This window comes from Perna viridis, chromosome 6, assembly GCF_037379345.1.
Source record: "Perna viridis isolate PV_CMFRI_1.1 ecotype Kerala chromosome 6, ASM3737934v1, whole genome shotgun sequence".
Taxonomy (NCBI): Eukaryota; Metazoa; Mollusca; class Bivalvia; order Mytilida; family Mytilidae; genus Perna; species Perna viridis.
Genome location: NC_142450.1, coordinates 7,575,932 through 7,597,542, shown reverse-complemented (window position 1 = coordinate 7,597,542; position 21,611 = coordinate 7,575,932).

The window sequence follows — 21,611 nt, the reverse complement described above, 5'->3', positions numbered from 1 at the left end:
AATTTCTGATGCTTCGTATATTGAAGTTACAAATGGAGATGGATTTATCGGTGACTGAATCTTTACTTTGGAATGATATATTCTGAGAATGATTAAATTCGAGACCAGGATTTAATTCAACATTTCCAATAAGAAGAATAGAGTGTAATAAATATAAATGAAATACGGAATTTACTTTTGGATTTATACCTTAAAGCGCCAACAGTTTGCTCGTTCTGTGAATTTTCGATAAAGTTCATAAAAATCGTAAAAATGAATATGGATAAACAAGGCTTTTAGGTAGTTTACCTCTTTTGTGATGTACAACAAAGGAAAAAAAAACTTGTAAAGACTACTTGATATCTTAGTTTAAAAGACATAACAACATTATATAACTTATCTTCGAAAAGCCTTCGAAAAAGTTATCATCTTACCTAGGTAATCCTTGGTGGGACACGGAACTTTGTATAAGCTATTAAGCTTCTTTTATTATTATTATATTAGTTCTGTAAAAAAAACATGTTAATTTTGTATTTGCTTGTGCTTTGTTGAATAGATAAATTTAAACTAACCTTTTGAATATTCATAATATTGAAATGTGTTGACTTCAAACATTTCATAAAACTGTTACTTTTTTATTCTACCATAGAGATGTACTGAACTGAGTCCTAAGTCATTTTCAGGACAATACTCGTCGAAATGGTTTCATTGAATATTGCAACATCCCTTCAGCACATGCGTATGGAGTGTTCATATCACAACTCATACATTATGCCAGAGCTTGCCGAAACTACGCAAACTGTTTGTATCGCGCTAGAATTCTATTCTAAAAAATAAGCTTCTTGCTACAAGATTGAAGTCATCACTACAGAAGTTTTATGGTCGTCATCATGAACTCGTTAATTGTAGTGGTGTATCCATCTGCGCCTTGACAACTGATTTATTCAATGAATGTGTTATTGTTTTCCTTTCCTTGTTTGTGTACCCCGGACTTGACTTTTTTTAGCAACTCGTTGGGTGTTTCAAGAAAAGCAGAAAACGCTTACTCTACCGGTGCATCTGGTCCATGCTCCCAGTTTTTAGTTTTAGTGGAGTCCTGGATCTTTGTCCATGGATTACATTCTTTTGTTTATCGCTATAACCTTGGTTCCCTTAATTACTGTTTGATTATGCATTTAAAGTAACTGTGAAACTTTGCTTAGCGCATCTTGATATTTATTCAACACAAAATGAAATGTTTAGTTTTTGGAACAAATTTTATAATTAATGAACATGTATTTCGCGAACAACAAATTTGTGAACAGCATGTTTGCTTAGTCAATCCTCAGCTTTCTGTCCCTAAATACATTATTTATCTATCATGAATTACATTTAGATGAAATTAAAACAATTTCATTTAAAATTTACATACATTAAGACATTTTATGTGTAACAGCTACTTGTCAACGTCAATAATGATAAGATTGGAGTACTCATCTCAATTTGACATAATGGTACACATCAGTTGGCGCTAGATCTTTAAAATACAGAAAATGAGCATTTTCAAACAAAATACCCTGACATAACTGACGACTTATTTGAAGCATTTTGTCTTAATTTAGCAAATATAATGTTTTACTGAAAAATGGAATATAGTGATGTTAAAATACTGTATTCAGAAGCGGTAAGCAAACCTTCAGTGGTGTACAAAATATTATGCAAAAAAAAAAAATGATAGTTGATGTCCAAAATTTTGACTTTATGAAATAATTTTATTGCAAAATATATACGTCTACATTACTTGCAAAACTGTATCATTCATAATGCAATATGGAAACTACTTACTCTCCTCAAAATTGTGGCTGTAAGAGTTTATGGAAGCAAATCGACAGCGAGCTAATTCAGATGAAGCAATGTTAAAATTGGTAAAGCAAATGAAGAGATCCGATTGATCGATACTCAATACGAAATCGACGAAAAGGTATCCGTAAAAAAAAATGAATTTTCATACATTACAACATCACGATATTGATCAAATTTGATTTTTTAATTATATTTCTTCTCCCCTTTATTCTGTGGGGTGCGGGTTATGCTATTGTTGGAAGCTAACCAAATTACCTGTGAATTAAACACTGTAAGTAAGAACCAGTGGCGCAGATATATGGAAAGCGTTGCAAACATTGAATTACAGAATCGGAAGTTAAGGCAACTTAATTTGGTCGAGATGTAAAACAAAAATAGAAGACCGATGAAGAAAAAAGAGACAAGAGCAACGAAAATAAATGTAAATACACAACACTAGTCATACTTACACAATACTTAGAAAACACTCCATATATGTTCAAGATGAACACGTAGGAAAGAGTTCTGAAGTGTTTCCAGAAACATCCACTGTTGGTCTAATTTTTTCTTGTTTTAATTTGTGTGTGTGTGTGTGTGTGTGTGAAAAGAGCAACACAAACGCTTGGGATATAAATCACCTCATGGTTTTAAAGAGGGGAAAATGATGGCATAACACTGTCATCGTTTCGTTTTTTTTTAATTTCGCGTTAATTAAAGATAAGTTTGGGGTTCAAATATTAGTGATATGAGTTTTATCTTCTTGTCAGTTTGATATGTGTACCCTTTAGTTTTGAAATGTAGGGGAATTTCCGTTTTTTATTTTAAGGTCTTTAACGTGTAGGAGTTGGTGTTTCTTGCATTGCAAAGAAGTAAATTATTAGAAAAAAAAATAAGCAGTTTATTCTGGAAGTTGTCTTCCCCCTAAAATGTGAACTAAGATACTATTTTATAATACAAAAGCTATACCGTGTTCATGTACTAATATGATTTATCTTTTGCAGTATATTTGTACTTTCTGTTAGAAAGAACAGTTAGACCTACCTGCTGCATACGAATAATAAGTTTATCATCTCATTTAATGGTATCTATGGTAGTTTCTATTTTATATTTTGACATTAGCAAGGGGCGGATCTATACAATTTGAAAATGTTGGAAGCAAGCTTTGGTTCCTCAGAAAAAGGGATGAAGCTAGGACATGATTTAATTTGTATATTAAAAAAGAGGGGTATAAACCTCTTGCACACCCCCATGTCCGCCACTGAATTAGATAACTCTATTAAATGATTTGGATTGATCTATATTTAAATGCATATTGAAAATAAAATCTTATTTGGATGCTTATTAAGATGTACTTTGTTGTAGTAACCTAACTAAAAGGAAAGGGTTGTATTTTATTAATTCAGCAGGATCGTAAGAATGAAACTTTCATATTTTGTGATTTTACAGAAAATGGCTAGAAGTGGTCTTATTAAAAGATTTTGGACAGAATTTCCAAAAGGTGATTATGTTAATACAGCATTAATGTACAGATTTATCTTTGGTAAATATTTTGGAGTTCTCCAAGATAAAAATATCGCTGAGGAACTCCACGATGCCTGTACATATCCAGGAGACTGTAATTGCCGTACATGTGGGGAGAAGGCAAACATACATGTAATTGCTGCTGTTGATGATGATGATTTTTTTTATGTAGAGACATTATCAAATGAGTCTTCATCAGAAAACAGTCGGCTGATTGACGTCATAGGGTTTTCATCTGGTGATGATACAATATCTGATTCTGATACGAAGTTACTTTTAAAACATTCTGAAAATGATTTTGAAAGTCAACTGTTGTCAGAGTCAGAGTATGACCAATGACCATGCAGGTGAATCAGTCAGTGCAAGTTTCATTGATTCAGATGAAACACAACCTCATCCAATTCGTTTTCGAACCACTTTCTATGACTCAATAATTCTTGCACAGACTGATTCTCCTTTGCCTTCACCTGAATCAGAATGTACATTTGGCAGTAATGATGAAACTCAGCGTCCTATTGGCTATGAGGTTAGTTGCAGAGACACTGCTTTAAATTTACAAACTGATTCCAGTAAGGAATTAGAATTTCACCATCCTCCCTTGATTATTCCTGAAGATAAAAATGAACGAAGTGATAGGGATTCTTTACCTCATAATATCTTCAGCTATATCAAGCGTAGAAAGCGAAACCAGTAAATGCATCTTTAAATATTAATGCTTACTATATTGAGAATATGTTTTATTATCTCCCTTTCTTACTATTTTGAGAAAAAGTTTTATTATCTCCCTTTCTTACAATAACTTAATAAAATTTTAGTTGTATATTAACAGTCTGATTCTATTGAGGAATAAGAATTTCACATCAAAACTTTTGATTATTCTAAATTTTGTTAAAAGCCAGCTATAATTGAAATGGATTTTTATTCAACATGTTACATATACATGTATGTTTATGTCTACATATGTATATAGCAATTACTGTAATAAGGAGTATAGTGTAAATTTTATTTTTTATTTGAACATAAAGTCTCTTCGGTATTGTATGGTATGATGTAAGAACCAATGAAGAATAATACGTCTATAAAGTGTCATCATTAATTAGAAATCCAAAACAAAATATTAGTGTGTGATAAAGGTGAGATAGCTAGCTTTGCAAAGCATTAACTGTATTTCATTAAATGCATCTCTAAAAATCACACTGCTTATCATTTTATCCCTAGCTTCTTTAAATGAGGTAGTGGAATACTAAAATGGAACACACTCCACCTTTACCCATCCCTATTACTCGTTTTACCAATGGAAATGCAATCCAGTTACTTAACTTTGCAAAGAGGTATAAGGGATGTGGTTCTAGAAATATCCTACATCATTGGGTATGTTTAGCCACAAAAATAAATAAACAGGAGGTAGTTCCTTCAAGTATTGAGAAGAAAGTAAAAGCTGTGGCATATAGAGTGCGATTGTTAAGGGCGGTAAAAAATCATGAACTATTTTCCTAAGAACTTGAGGAGTTTAATTTTCCCAGAAAGTATAGGACAACAAGATACATAAACACCCATATTAACACCATAGGTATTTTGAAGAAAAGGGTACCAGAGAAAAACATTAAAATCGGAAATGAGAAGAAGAAGGTTATTAGAAGAAAAAAAATATTAACGATTCGAAAAGTGAAATAACCTTCTTAAGGAAAAAAAAATCATATAAAAGTTACTTCAAGAAGCTGTCAGACTGTGAAAATTGAAGATAAGTGTGTAAATGTTGAGGACAAAACTACCCCTTGTAATATGATTAAACAGGACACTCATTTATTGAAAGAAGAAATCATATATTGGCAAAATAAATTTCTACAGGAACAAGAGAATAGAAATTGTACTTTAGATACTAGTAACAATGATACATGTACATGTATTAAAAGTAAAGACTCAGAAAGAGGTAATCCTTAATCTTACAAAATGAGGCAAAGTGTGTTTAGCAGTTTAGGAAAAAATGTTCCTATTCAAAACATTTCGTCTGTTATTAGCAGCATCATTAACATTTGTACTGCGGAGGAAATTCTACAACTGCCATCAATTTCAACAATTCATAACATGATTAGGGAAGGTCGGTCAGTATGCAATAAACAGTTGGAAGAAGTCATCAATGATGATAAAGATATCACGCTGATGAAGGATGCAACTTCAGTGTTGTTTTTGGTTAATAAGTATAAATTATCTCCCTTTGCATGATAATGTTATAGTATGATAATTACTGAAATTAAGACAAGTTAGATGCCTTGAACAAAATATATATATAGCTTCTGTTAGATGTGTTCCAAACATTTTGTCCTAAATAGGCCTTTAAAATTTTTTAAAGCTGAAATAACTATTACAGGCATTAAGGAAATATCAAGTGGTACTGCTGAACATTATGTTGATGTACAATGGACATGGTTACTGATGTTACTGATCAAACATTATTTTTAGAAAAAATGAAAAACACAATGGCGGATAGAACTGCTACAGAATTAAAAGCAAATAGGTTACGCAGAGAACTTAAAGATAATGATGATAATGATGATAATGATAGTAATTTTGAATTTAATGAATTTAAATGCAGTGTGCATCCTTCAATTCATTTTGCGAGTGAAGCAGAAACTTATTGAACAGGAGGAGGGAGTTAAATTTAAAAAAAACTATTTAGAAATAAAGGTGAATCTTATACTGGAAACCTGCTAAGGTGTATATCTAAGCTTTTATACAATGACAAAGTTGGTGAACCAGTATGTTTTAAAAACTATTTAGAATCTTGTGGAATAGCAGATGGCCCTATTATGAATTATAAAGGAAATTGTTTTAATGTATTTTTTCATAAAGCGTGTGGTTCATTTTATTTAAGATATTTCATCAAATCTTTCATTACATCATGCTCTTCAGGACCATCACCAAATTTCATGAAATCATCCATTGTTCAACTATTGGAAAACACAACTATTTCATCAATTCTGTTTGGACTTACCATGATCAACAACTCCATATTTCAGTTTGGCATCACAGGATCTACCGATTTTAGAAATGTCTCCATTTTTTAATACTTTTTGTCAACAATTGGAACAGATAACATTGAAACCTTTTTTAATTTTGGACCAGAGATATAGACCTTTCCTGCTAGAAAATTTAATATTCCAGAGTACCAGTTGTGTATTTTTGATTTTGATTTCAATTCAGATGATATTGTTTTCAAGATAATAAAAGTAGTTACAAATAAAATATTAAAGAAGGATGTTTTACCAAAAGGAAAATACTACAGTGTAAATTAAAAAAAAAAAACAAAGATAGAAAGTTCCACCTGTCCTTCTTCAAATATTGCTTTAGAAAGATTATGGGCCAGCTTGATCGCCACAAAGTTATTTCTCCAAATATAAACACAACTACCCTTAATACCAAGCTTTTATTGAAAAATAATTAAAGAATGGAGTGGTTAAATAGTAAAACTGAGGAGGAAAAGAGATCAATTATTAAATCTTCTAGACTTGGTGCCGAAAATCTAAAACAAAAAGACATTAGGGATTATTTTAATTTAGAAAAAGAACGTCATATCATTATTCATAAAAGATTGGAAAAAAAAAGAAATTAGAAGACCAAAAAGTTACTATTACTGAATCTATAGAAAGATTTGGTGGTATATGGAGAACCATAAATGAAATGGAAAGTAATTTGAAAACAAATATTGCTTAAGAAAGACTAGATAAGTGCATTAAAATCTCAGATTTTGTTTAGGAGAGAGATTCTTAAACAGGAGGCTGACAAATCACTATTTAAAACAAATAATGACATTCAAGAAATGGATAAAAACCTTGGAACACTTATTGAATTGGATGTAACTTGTGTAAGCAACACATGTTCAGATGTTCCAATGGAAGTCGTTGAATGTACTCAAAAACCTACATTACCATCCACAACTCCAACAACAGCAATGGCTTCTACAATACCATTGACAGCACCATCGTCAAGCAAATTATGCAAAGAAAATATCAAATTGAAGCCTCCAACTTTTTATAAAGGAAAATATTTTTTACATATATGGGACGAGGGAGATAAATATACAACAAACAATGGGATATTCATTCAGTATTTAAAGACTAAAAAGGTATTTAGGGTAATAAAAAAAATTGTGTTTGTTGGTATGCATGCTGTCAAAAACATTCACCTCTTCCATTTGAAATCTCATACAGATATTATGATAATATTACAGATATGGTATAGATTGTTCGACAAACTATTCAGGAATTATCTAAAACATGAAATAGTTATAATAACGTTTGTCCCAACAGTTCAGGGTTTTAAGGACTTTTCACATCTTCAGTGGTATGAGGCTGCACGTTGTAAAGATGTTTTGTTACTGCATGAATACTGTAGAACCTGCATGTAACATTGTTTCTAAGGAGGATTGTAAATATTTTGATAAGTACATGCACACTGTATATACACATTGACACATATGTGATTATCTAATATGTATTGATAAAGTCTTCTTTTATCAATACTTTAATAAGCATGATGATAAAGCGAAAGAATTGCAGGTAGTTTTGTTCACAAGTTATAACTTATTGATGTCAAAGTAGCTATCCTTTAAATTTACATCACTTCGTTTCATGAAAATGATAGATTATGTAAGAAATAAAATTGATGACTCTTTTGATTGACTTTTAACAAAATAGGTCCAAAGGTAGCTACTTTGACTGTGTGGTTGTAGTGTTGTGCATTTAGGTTATTTGCGTCTTTATTACATACATTTATTATAAAAAATATCAGCTTGGTCGCTGTGCTTTAAAATTGTCTTTATTGTCATACTGTTTACCAATATTAACTCTTTATGTCTGTGTTGCTTTTTAACACAGAATTGCTTATGCTTTGTTGTCTTGTGATGTAAATGTTATATGCTTGTAATGCTTTTTATGCATCTAATGATTATTTCATATTTTTCTGTTGTTTTGGTATAATTATATTTGATGCCACTTAATTTGAAAATGTTATGCTACCGAAACATTTAATCATATTATCAATTTCAAGTTGTCTACAGGAATACCGAAAAAATGAAAAAGAACATAGCAAATTAGAAAAATACGATATGACTATTGAAGAGTTGAAGGAAGATTTGGAAGAAGGACCATTAAAATTATTGTAAGAATGAGTTTGTTAATTACTTTATAATTAATGAGTGTGTTTGCTGTAAATCACAATAGAAAATGTTTATCTTATTTGGCTGCATGTAGGGTACATATTTGAATATTTGTTTATATTTTTTATTTGATATAGATATATTTTTATGGCACAATTATAGAACAAAAATAGAAATTATTGCAAAAAGATAAATACATGCAATCACAAACCAACAAACACACACACACACATATATGTATGTGTTATATCTTATCATGACAGAGAAATGTTAAGTTGTGTAACTTGTTTGTAATTTCTGTAAGGAGTTAAATACAGACTATAAGACCCTTGTTGAATACTTTATTAATATGCACATTAATTTATAAAAGTTTATTTACATTTCCATTTAATATTTTTATGTATTTTCAGAGCTTGAATTTGAAATGGACTATAATATGTTGAACTGTATTTTAAGTTGAATTTTAAACTGGAGTTATGCCTCTTTGACAATATTTCCAAGTTGACATTTCTAAATTCACTGCTGTGGACCTATATTTAGACATTAGAGTTTCTATTTATTTATACTGTCCAATGGTTACCTGTGCAAGAGAAGTTGTAGGTGAAGGTCATCTTAATTGAATTAAACAGAGAAAGAGGATTTCTGAGTAGATTGATGTTTTTTCCTGAAGACCTACCTTTATAAAAATTAGCATCAAAGCCTTTTAAAAAGGGACGTTACTAAGCTTTGTAACCAAAATTTTCAGAAGAGTTTTGCCATAATTTGAGTTTTGTAGAACAGAAGGATGGCAAAATTACAACTGGATTGATTTGAAACAAGATATCTATGATTGTTTTCATGATAAAGATAACTTTGCATGATTACGTTAGTAGAACACCGGGATATTTTCAAACATTTGCGGGTATATAAGCCTATTATGATCCCGTAATGTGTTGAACACAGTGAAATCTGTTGTGCTGACACTGCCACTTGCTGTGGCGGTTTTTACTGGTCTTATCAGACCGGAGTACTTGTTTTCTGGCCTTGTTAAAGTCGGTTAACATGTTCGACCGGGTGATGCTGCACCAGACAGTTGAAAAAGTTACGAAGTATCGTAAAATATGATATAGATAAGAGACATTTTACACATAATTAATAACGGTATTTTGTTTTAATTACAAGACTCATATGCATAATCCGAAGGAAATTATATTGCATTGTCTTTAATATCATCATTAGTAAATTAACAAACCACACATTCAACCAATGAGCTTTAAGAACGTACGCATAAATAGTCCTACATGAAATTTATTGCGCTTGTATTTCAAAACTCTGGATAAATTGCATATCAAGTCTGCACAAGTGAACCAGCGTGAGCAGATAATCATATTCGTTTCATTAATACGCAAACATGTCACATAACTTGTTGAGTTTTATCTCCTTGTCCGTTTGATAGGAGTACCCTTTAGTTTTGAAATGTAGGGGAATTCCCGTTTTCTATTTTAAGGTCTTTAATAAACTTGTTCTTGAATAAACAAATCATCTTCATCAGATTCAAAGCGTACCTGTAACAGGCGAATAACCTGTTTTACATTTTGTTTAGTAGTGTCAAGCAGCCCTTCATAAAAAGTTTTCGCTGAATCTTTTAAATAAAAAGGCAAGGTATTTGCAGCTTGCAAAGGCGTTAAATTTTGCAGTGTATACCATCTTTCAAATTGCTTTGTCCACTGCGAAGGAATACTATCCCCTCTGTATGTTGTTGATTGAATCAGGAATGAAGGAAAATATACCTGATTATTGCTTCTGGTGTCATTCCGGACTTCCAACATCTCAGATGCTATTGGAACTTCTGTCTGGTCAACTTGAACAGCTTGTGTAGAGTCATCCTCCTCATTATACACTTGTATTTCTCCCTGTTGAAGAAGCTGAGGTGTTGACCTGGTACCACCGGGCATCTTAAGGATCTTCCACCAATTTGTTACGACTGTACTTTTCTTTTTTTTTTTTTTGGGGGGGGGGAACTAGCTTTTGTCGTAATGTTGATCTCGTTATAGTAATTTGTACTGCTTTGCATGCTTAGTGTGTTGCTGCTTTGCTTTCTGGGCTGATTTCTAAATAATATAAAGATGGTCTAAGTTGCAGTATTCTTTATTATCAGATCTCTTGAGCGCAAGTCATATAATAGTCATAAATATCAACAGCACACAATTCATATAGTTAAATAAAACATACAGGAATTAAGGTACCAATATCTACACCACTTTTCAACGATTTAAAATCTGCATTGAAAGTAATACAAGCTTATATCCAACTCTTGATTAATTACACTTGCTCCTAGTACTAACTTTATCCATTTATTTCCCTATTTTAAATGGAAACTGAATTTGAAAAATACATATTAAATGACTATTTTATCACCTACCTCAGCTGACATGGGATTCATGCCATATTTTAAGTTATGTAATCCTCCTCTGTTTTAGCAAAACATACTGTCACATATCTAAGTTCAAATGCTAAGAAGCTGCTTATCAAATTAAGTAAAATCTGCATTTTTCAATAAATGTTGCTTTAAATTTATTTATACAGTTTTTCTGCAATTATTATCTCCCTTTAATATGTAACAACTATCAGTCAAGTCTGGGACAGACCATGTACATAATTCCGGACATCTTTTACTAGCAATTTGAACTCAGAAATGTAGCTGACTGCATAACTATATAAAACTTATTTATCAATGTTTATACTGTTATATTTAAAGATATCACTTTGCTAAAACATAGTTTTGCAAGCCAAAAAATACTTATTAATTTAAAGTCTAGGCACTTGCATTTTTCTTAACTTAAAAGCATTGTTTCAATTTAATTTTAATTTCTATTCACTTCATTTAAATTCATGAAACATAAATTTAGAAAAGCTTAAAGAATGCATGCAATTTCCTAAATAAACTTAACTTACCTAAATAATATAAAGATGGTCTAAGTTGCAGCATTCTTTATTATCAGATCTCTGGAGCGCAAGTGATTTGACATTTCGGACTCCGATCATGGTTCGGACGATCACGTGCAAACCTCCAGAGCTACCACTTGACCAATCATATTTGTTTATTAATTAATTTGGCTAACGCCCCTGTTTGACTATTGGTCAATCTAACATTTCCCAAATTCTCGTTACCTTAATTCAATACCTTTATCTTAATTATTTGAAGATGTTAAAGCTTATCATAAGTGTATATATAAGGGGAGGTAACAATGGTCTATAAGCTGGTGTTTATTTTGAGACCGAAAATATGTGATAAAATGAACAGTTTGTGCTATTAACAGTCTTGAAAATATGATAATTAGTGTATCAAAATATCGAAGATTGTTTCCTTTCTGGATTATGATAGATATCCAGAGCAATAAAAAGAAAAGAACAAGATCATCTGAAGGTGAGGCCCTAAAACCTGATTGTAAACAAACGAAAATGGCTATGGGTGAAAACACCACCGATTTAAATGATTGAAAACAGACGGTTATTGAAATTGCATCTAGTGTAAAAGAAATTAAAGATGGACAGGATAGTTTGAAAAGAATGTTTGAATCTTAAATTGACAAATTAAGGAAAAATGTATTGTCAACAATAGATGACAAAATTAAAGCCCTAAAAACAGATATTGACATTGGTATGACACGTGAATCGTCATGCATTGACACCTTGGTTAAATCACTGGATACACTCAGTGTTCGTATTAATAACGTTGAGAGTGCTGTTCAGAATGTAACGGTAGATGATTACGATAATAACGGTCAGCGACAAAATGCACAACTCGGTACCGGAGGGCGTAGATTTTAACAATTTAATGGAAACGAAATATCAGTTATAATAAAAAATGTTCCTTACACGGTCGATGAAGATATAGTGGAAAAGGCTAGGAACATTATCGATTGTATAGATGAACCAATTGATAGTACCGTAAAAATTAAAACATTTTTCGGCGTTTTCGTAATAAACCTGGACTTGTTAAAGGAAGCTTTTAAAACCCGTTACAAAAGATCAGCGTTTTACGAAATGAACATAAATTAAAAGACTCCGATGATTACAAACGGATGTTTATTCAAAGTGCAAAGTCTCATATAGAACGATTATTAGAAACAAATGCTAGGGCGATTTTTAAAGAGTTACCCCATGGAGACAAGTACCGAATCACAGGAAACGATCGTATTCTAAAGAAAAAGGATGACGCACCTCAGATAGCAATTGACAATAATACCAAAATGCAAAATGACTCTGATTGGGAAAGAGCCCGGCGCGATTGGACAATTAATATAGCTCGGCTAAATGTATGTGGTTTGACTTCGAATAATTCTTAGTTACGGACAGCGATTGTCGAAAACGTTCATGCGGACATTTTTAGCATTTGTGAAACGCACTTGAGAAATGACGATAAAATCGAGGTAGATGGTTATCAATGAATCGGTTTAAATAGGAAAGTAATTCATCGAAATGCCCCTAAAGGATCGGGAGGTGTAGGACTATTGATAAAAACCGGTATTTTGGTAGACTGTAGATTTGAAATTGTGGATGCAGAATATGATGGAATTTTGTGTGTAAAATATATATCTAAAACAACAGACTTTACGTTCATTATCTTTTCGTGTTTCCTGCCCCCGGAAAATTCCGTATGGGGACGAGACGCGCAGAGCAACTTTGCACATATCTTGACAAATTTGTATATTAATAATGATGATGATGCATTTATCGTATATGGAGACTTTAATGCACGGATCGGGTCCTTTAAGGATTTCTCAGAATTTCACACTGTACCGAACCGATCTGATATCGATAAGCAACAAATCAGCACGGACAAGCGTTTATTGAATTTCTAAACGAATCGAAGATGTGCGTTTTGAATGGCAGATCAGACAACATGAACTCTGACTTTACGTGCGTGTCAGGCAGAGGAAAGTTAGTGGTGGATTATATTTGTGTCCCGCATGACGTTTTACAACAAGTCTTATCATTCAGGGTTGTCAATATGCGCTATATATTAGATAAGTTCAATCTTGTTGGATTCCTAAACGAACGCTCTAGAATCCCAGATCACTCAATTCTAATGGCAACGCTAAATATACAATGTGCAGAAACGGCTGTTCATACAACCGATGACAGAATATCCTGCGAAAAACGCTATAAACTCAAAGAAATTCCAAATGACTTTTTCGCTTCAAATTTATCTAGATTGGCACTCCAAAACTTGATATCAAGGATCGAAAGGACCAGAGAAACACAAAATGACATTGACGTGATCTACACTGATTTATGTGACATTATTATGGATGAAATAAACGATAACATTCCATGCTACGAATCTACAGATAAAACTAGAAAGCGTATTGGAATGATGAACTCCCCGATCTGCGGAACGATATGCATGTAAAGGAACAAAAATTCCTAAAATCTGAAGAAAGACCAATCACTCGTACGCGTAAAAGATCAGAATGTTTAGAATCTCAAAAGAAATTTGATCGTAGGCTCAGATTTTATGATCGACAATATCGACAATCATTCTGTGAGGAAATTGAAAGTATGACAACTACTAATCCAAACGAGTTCTGGACGAACATACGAAAGATAGGACCACGTAAACGATGAGATATTCCGATGGAGGTATATGGAAACGACGGAAACGTTCTATATGATGAAAAAAGTGTACGTACGAAATAGAGGTCTGCATTTGAAAAGATGTACAACAGTGACAAATCCGAAAGGGATTTCGATAACGAATTTCATAGTTACGCTCTGAACCATAAGACCCTTCTTGGAAGTGATATGTTAGATCCCTTATATCAAAATAACGAGGAACTGAACTGGTACTTAATGTATCAAAAAACGGAAAATCAGCTGGAGAATCGATAGAATTCCTTATGATGTGCTACGATCCAATACTGAGATTGCAATAATACAAAGTGTTTCAGCTCGTATTTGACACTAGCATTATACCTTCTATTTGGAGGAAGGCGATACTGTTCCCAATCTTAAAAAAATCAATCTTCAGACAAACAGATTCCGATGAACTATCGTGGAATATGTTTACAGCCATATATCTCTAAATTGTGTAGTGCATTTATGAACAATCGATTGACATCGTACCTAGAGGAAAACGACCTACTTTCTGATGAACATAATGGATTCGGCAAGCACCGATCGTGTGAAGATCATGTCTTTACTCTCAACAACATTATTCAGAACAATGACAACATTATTGCAACATTTGTGGACTTTGTAGATCGCGATATGCTACTATACAAATTACTATTAAACAATATCGATGGTAAAATGTACCAGTCAGTGAAAAGCATATACTCGTACATCTCAGATAGTATTCGAATCAACCAGATGATGACCGAGTGGTTTTCTTGTCAATCAGGAGTCAAGCAAGGGGATAACTTATCATCTACATTATTTTCAATTTTTTATTAACGATTTAGTACGAGAGGTGAATCTACTGGATCTTGTTGTTGACATTGGAATGCAAAAAAATATCGTTGATGTTATACGCTGATGACATTGTGTTGCTTGCCGATGATGAGGACAATATCCAAAAGATGCTTGATAAGCTTTACGAATGGTGCAAGAAGTGGAGAGTGTTGATGAACACTGACAAATCAAAGGTAATGCATCTTCGACCAAGCCGAAAACATAGAACAGCCTTTGAATTCAAAATTGGTGATAACATTTTGAACATCACAGAACAATACAAGTATTGGTGTAATATTTGACGAGACAAAGAAATTTGATACAAATGCCGAGAATCTGTCGAAGGCTGCGGGGCGGGCCCTTGGTGCTCTAATTACGAAAATTTAGTGTATGAAGGAATGTGGATTCAAAACTTTCCAAAAACTGTTTAACTCTTGCGTCGTACCAATATTGGATAACAACTCTTCAGTGTAGAGATTTAAGGACCACGCATATGTTGACAATGTGCAAAATAAGGCAAGTAGATACTTTTTAGGTGTTCACAAGTTCGCTCCGAAACTTGCAATTACAGGCGATATGGGTTGGCTTCCATCACGCCTCTATTCGCTACACTGCTCCATCGGATCAAATTGATACATGGAAGATAACGTTAACTTATAGAAGGGTCTGAAAAATTCCCAACGATGTTAGAACTATCAAATTTGCGAAGCAAATTTTTGGTCGTTCCCTCCGCGGGACTCGAACTCGTACCGCTGTGACATCTATGGCAACACCGCCTGCACTAAGTCCAGCGCCATAGACCACTCGGCCTAGCTAAATCTTATCTAAAGCGTAGACTGTTCATTTATTCCAAATAATCTATGTTTGTTCTTTTTATTTTGCTTCATTACTTCTCGATAATAATTAACTAGTTTTCTAAGTTCGAAGTGACTTATGGGTCCAACGGGCCGGGTGAATATTTATTTATTGTAATTACCATTGATGTTTGTAGTCATTTACATGTCACTATAATAAACAATCTACCTATCTATAAGAAAATAAACCCTTTTATTCTTCACAGGGACACTACCAAGTTTTGTTACCAAATTTTAAGCACCAGTTTTCAGAAGAGTTTTGTCATCATTCTTTTTCAAACAGAAGGATGAAAAAATTAAAACCCAATTAATTTGAAACAAGATATCTCTGATTTTTTTCATGATAAAGATAATTTTGCATGTTTACGTTAGTAGAATACAGGGAGATTTTCAAACATTATCGGGTATATAAGGCTATTTTCATCGCGTAATGTTCAACACAGTGACAGCTCTTGTGCTGAAAATGCCCCTTGCTGTGGCTGTTTTTACTGTCCTTATCAGACCGAAGTACTTGTTTTCTGGCCTTGTTAGAGTCGGTTAACATGTTCGACCGGGTGATGCTGCACCAGACAGTTAAAAATGTTATGAATTATCGAAAAAAGATCAGAGACATATCACACATAATTAATAACGGTATTTTGTTTTAATTACAAAACTCATATGCATAATCTGAAGGAAATTATATTGCATTGTCTTTAATATCATCAGTAGTAAGGAGTAATCAAGGGAACCAAGGTTATAGCGGTAACAAACCACACAATCAACCAATGAGCTTTAAGAACGTACGCATAAATAGTCCTACATAAAGTTTATCGCGCTTGTATTTCAAAACTCTGGATAAATTGCATATCAATTCTGCACAAGTGAACCAGCGTGAGCAGATAATCATATTCGTTTCATTAATACGCAAACATGTCACAGAAACTTGTTGGGTTTTATCTTCTAGTCCATTTGATATGTGTACCCTTTAGTTTTGAAATGTAGGGGAATTCGCGTTTTCTATTTTAAGCTCTATAACGTGTAGGAGTCGATGTTTCTTGCATTGCAAAGAAGTAAACATAATATAATGTTGTCGAATCGATCTATTAGTGTATGCATATGCACCATTTATGTGATAATTATTCTTTTCGTCGGCTTAAATTAAGTGTGAGAACGTCATATATGAAACACGATCACATTCATGAAAGTTAGCATCAAAGCCTTTCAAAAAGGGACATTACTATGCTTTGTAACCAAAATTTTAAGCACCAGTTTTCAGAAGAGTTTTGTCATAATTTGAGTTTTTTTTTAAAACAGAAGGATGACAAAATTACAACTCGATTGATTTGAAACAATATATATATGATTTTTTTCATGATAAAGATAATTTTGCATGATTACGTTAGTAGAACACCGGGAGATTTTCAAACATATGCGAGTATATAAGCCTATTATGATCCCGTAATGAGTTAAACACAGTGAAATCTGTTGTGCTGACACTGCCACTTGCTGTGGAGGTTTTTACTGATCTTATCAGACCGGATTACTTGTTTTCTGGACTTGTTAGAGTCGGTTAACATGTTCGAGCGGGTGATGCTGCACCAGACAGTTAAAAATGTTATGAATTATCGAAAAAAATATGATATAGATCAGAGACATATTACACATAATTAATAACGGTATTTTGTTTTAATTACAAAACTCATATGCATGAACCGAAGGAAATTATATTGCATCGTCTTTAATATCATCAGCAGTAAAGAGTAATCAAGGGAACCAAAGTTATAGCGTTAACAAACCACACAATCAACCAATGAGCTTTAAGAGGGTACGCATAAATAGTCATACATAAAGTTTATTGCGCTTGTATTTCAAAACTCTGGATAAATTGCATATCAATTCTGCACAAGTGAACCAGCGTGAGTAGATAATCAAATTCGTTTCATTAATACGCAAACATGTCACAGAAACTTGTTGGGTTTGATCTTCTTGTCCGTTTGATATGTGTACCGTTTAGTTTTGAAATGTAGGGGAATTCCCGTTTTCTATTTTAAGCTCTTTAACGAGTAGGAGTTGGTGTTTCTTGCATTGCAAAGAAGTGAACATAATATAATGTTGTCGAATCGATCTATTAGTGTATGCATATGCACCATTTATGTGATAATTATTCTTTTCGTCGGTTTAAATTAAGTGTGAGAACGTCATATATGAAACACAGTCACTTTCATGAAAGTTAGCATCAAAGCCTTTTAAAAAAGGGATATTACTAAGCTTTGTAACCAAAATTTTAAGCACCAGTTTTCAGAAGAGTTTTGTCATGATTAAGGTTTTTTGTAGAACAGAAGGATGACAAAATTATAACTCGGTTGATTTCAAACAAAATATCTCTGATTTTTTTCATGATGAAGATAATTTTGCATGATTACGTTAGTAGAACACCGAGAGATTTTCAAACATTTGCGGGTATATAAGCCTATTATGATCCCGTAATGTGTTGAACACAGTGAAATCTGTTGTGCTGACACTGCCACTTGCTGTGGCGGTTTTTACTAGTCTTATCAGACCGCAGTACTTGTTTTCTGGCCTTGTTAGAGTCGGTTAACATGTTCGACCGGGTGATGCTGCACCAGACAGTTAAAAATGTTATGAAGTATCAAAAAAATATGATATAGATCATAAACATATTACACATAATTGATAACGGTATTTTGTTTTAATTACAAACTCATATGCATAATTCGAAGGAAATTATATTGCATTGCCTTTAATATCATCAATAGTAAAGAGTAATCAAGTGAACCAAGGTTATAGCGGTAACAAACCACACAATCAACCAATGAGCTTTAAGAACGTACGCATAAATAGTCCTACATCAAGTTTATTGCGCTTGTATTTCAAAACTCTGGATAAATTGCATATCAAGTCTGCACATGTGAACCAGCGTGAGCAGATAATCATATTCGTTTCATTAATACGCAAATATGTCGCAGAAACTTGTTGGGTTTTATCTTCTTGTCCGTTTGATATGTGTACGCTTTAATTTTGAAATGTAGGGGAATTCCCGTTTTCTATTTTAAGCTCTTTAACGTGTAGGAGTCGGTGTTTCTTGCATTTCAAAGAAGTAAACATAAAATATAATGTTGTCGAATCGATCTATTAGTGTATGCATATGCACCATTTATGTGATAATTATTCTTTTCGTCGGCTTAAATTACGTGTGAGAACGTCATATATGAAACACAGTCACCTTCATGAAAGTTAGCATCAAAGCCTTTTAAAAAGGGACATTACTAAGCATTGTTACCAACATTTTAAGCACCAGTTTTCAGAAGAGTTTTGTCATAATTTGGGTTTTTTTTTTTAAAATAGAAGGATGACAAAATTACAACTCGATTGATTTCAAACAAAATATCTCTGATTTTTTTCGTGATAAAGATAATTTTACATGACTACGTTAGTAGAACACCGGGAGATTTTCAAACATTTGCGGGTATATAAGCCTATTATGATCCTGTAATGTGTTGAACACAGTGAAATCTGTTGTGCTGACACTGACACTTGCTGTGGCGGTTTTTACTGGTCTTATCAGACCGGAGTACTTGTTTTCTGGCCTTGTTAATGTCGGTTGACATGTTCGGTTGGGTTATGCTGCATCAGACAGTTAAAAATGTTATGAAGTATCAAAACAATATGATATAGATCATAGACATGTTACACATCATGATAAACATATTTTGTTTTAATTACAAACTCATATGCATAATCCGAAGGAAATTATATTGCATTGCCTTTAATATCATCATCATTAGTAAAGAGTAATCAAGTGAACCAATGTTATAGCGGTAACAAACCACACAATCAACCAATGAGCTTTAAGAACGTACGCATAAATAGTCCTACATCAAGTTTATTGCGCTTGTATTTCAAAACTCTGGATAAATTGCAAATCAAGTCTGCACAAGTGAACCAGTGTGAGCAGATAATCATATTCGTTTCATTAATACGCAAATATGTCGCAGAAACTTGTTGGGTTTTATCTTCTTGTCCGTTTGATATGTGTACGCTTTAATTTTGAAATGTAGGGGAATTCCCGTTTTCTATTTTAAGCTCTTTAACGTGTAGGAGTCGGCGTTTCCTGCATTGCAAAGAAGTAAACATAATATAATGTTGTCGAATCGATCTATTAGTGTATGCATATGCACCATTTATGTGATAATTATTCTTTTCGTCGGCTTAAATTAAGTGTGAGAACGTGATATATGAAACACAGTCACCTTCATGAAAGTTAGCATCAAAGTCTTTTAAAAAGGGACATTACTAAGCTTTGTAACCAAAATTTTAAGCACCAGTTTTCAGAAGAATTTTGTCATAATTTGAGTTTTTTGTAGAACAGAAGGATGACAAAATTACAACTCGATTGATTTCAAACAAAATATCTCTGATTATTTTCATGATGAAGATAATTTTGCATGATTACGTTAGTAGAACACCGGGAGAATTTCAAACATTTGCGGGTATATAAGCCTATTATGATCCCGTGATGTATTGAACACAGTGAAATCTGTTGTGCTGACACTGCCACTTGCTGTGGCGGTTTTTACTGGTCTTATCAGACCGGAGTACTTGTTTTCTGGCCTTGTTAGAGTCGGTTAACATGTTCGACCGGGTGATGCTGCACCAGACAGTTAAAAATGTTATGAAGTATCAAAAAAATATGATATAGATCATAAACATATTACACATAATTGATAACGGTATTTTGTTTTAATTACAAACTCATATGCATAATCCGAAGGAAGTTATATTGCATTGCCTTTAATATCATCAATAGTAAAGAGTAATCAAGTGAACCAATGTTATAGCGGTAACAAACCACACAATCAACCAATGAGCTTTAAGAACGTACGCATAAATAGTCCTACATCAAGTTTATTGCGCTTGTATTTCAAAACTCTGGATAAATTGCATATCAAGTCTGCACAAGTGAACCAGTGTGAGCAGATAATCATATTCGTTTCATTAATACGCAAATATGTCGCAGAAACTTGTTGGGTTTTATCTTCTTGTCCGTTTGATATGTGTACGCTTTAATTTTGAAATGTAGGGGAATTCCCGTTTTCTATTTTAAGCTCTTTAACGTGTAGGAGTCGGCGTTTCTTGCATTGCAAAGAAGTAAACATAATATAATGTTGTCGAATCGATCTATTAGTGTATGCATATGCACCATTTATGTGATAATTATTCTTTTCGTCGGCTTAAATTAAGTGTGAGAACGTGATATATGAAACACAGTCATCTTCATGAAAGTTAGCATCAAAGTCTTTTAAAAAGGGACATTACTAAGCTTTGTAACCAAAATTTTAAGCACAAATTTTCAGAAGAATTTTGTCATAATTTGAGTTTTTTCTAAAACAGAAGGATGACAAAATTACAACTCGATTGATTTCAAACAAAATATCTCTGATTTTGTTCATGATGAAGATAATTTTGCATGATTACGTTAGTAGAACACCGGGAGAATTTCAAACATTTGCGGGTATATAAGCCTATTATGATCCCGTAATGTTTTGAACACAGTGAAATCTGTTGTGCTGACACTGCCACTTGCTGTGGCGGTTTTTACTGGTCTTATCAGACCGGAGTACTTGTTTTCTGGCCTTGTTAAAGTCGGTTAACATGTTCGACCGGGTGATGCTGCACCAGACAGTTAAAAATGTTATGAAGTATCAAAAAATATGATATAGATCATAAACATATTACACATAATTGATAACGGTATTTTGTTTTAATTACAAACTCATATGCATAATCCGAAGGAAGTTATATTGCATTGCCTTTAATATCATCAATAGTAAAGAGTAATCAAG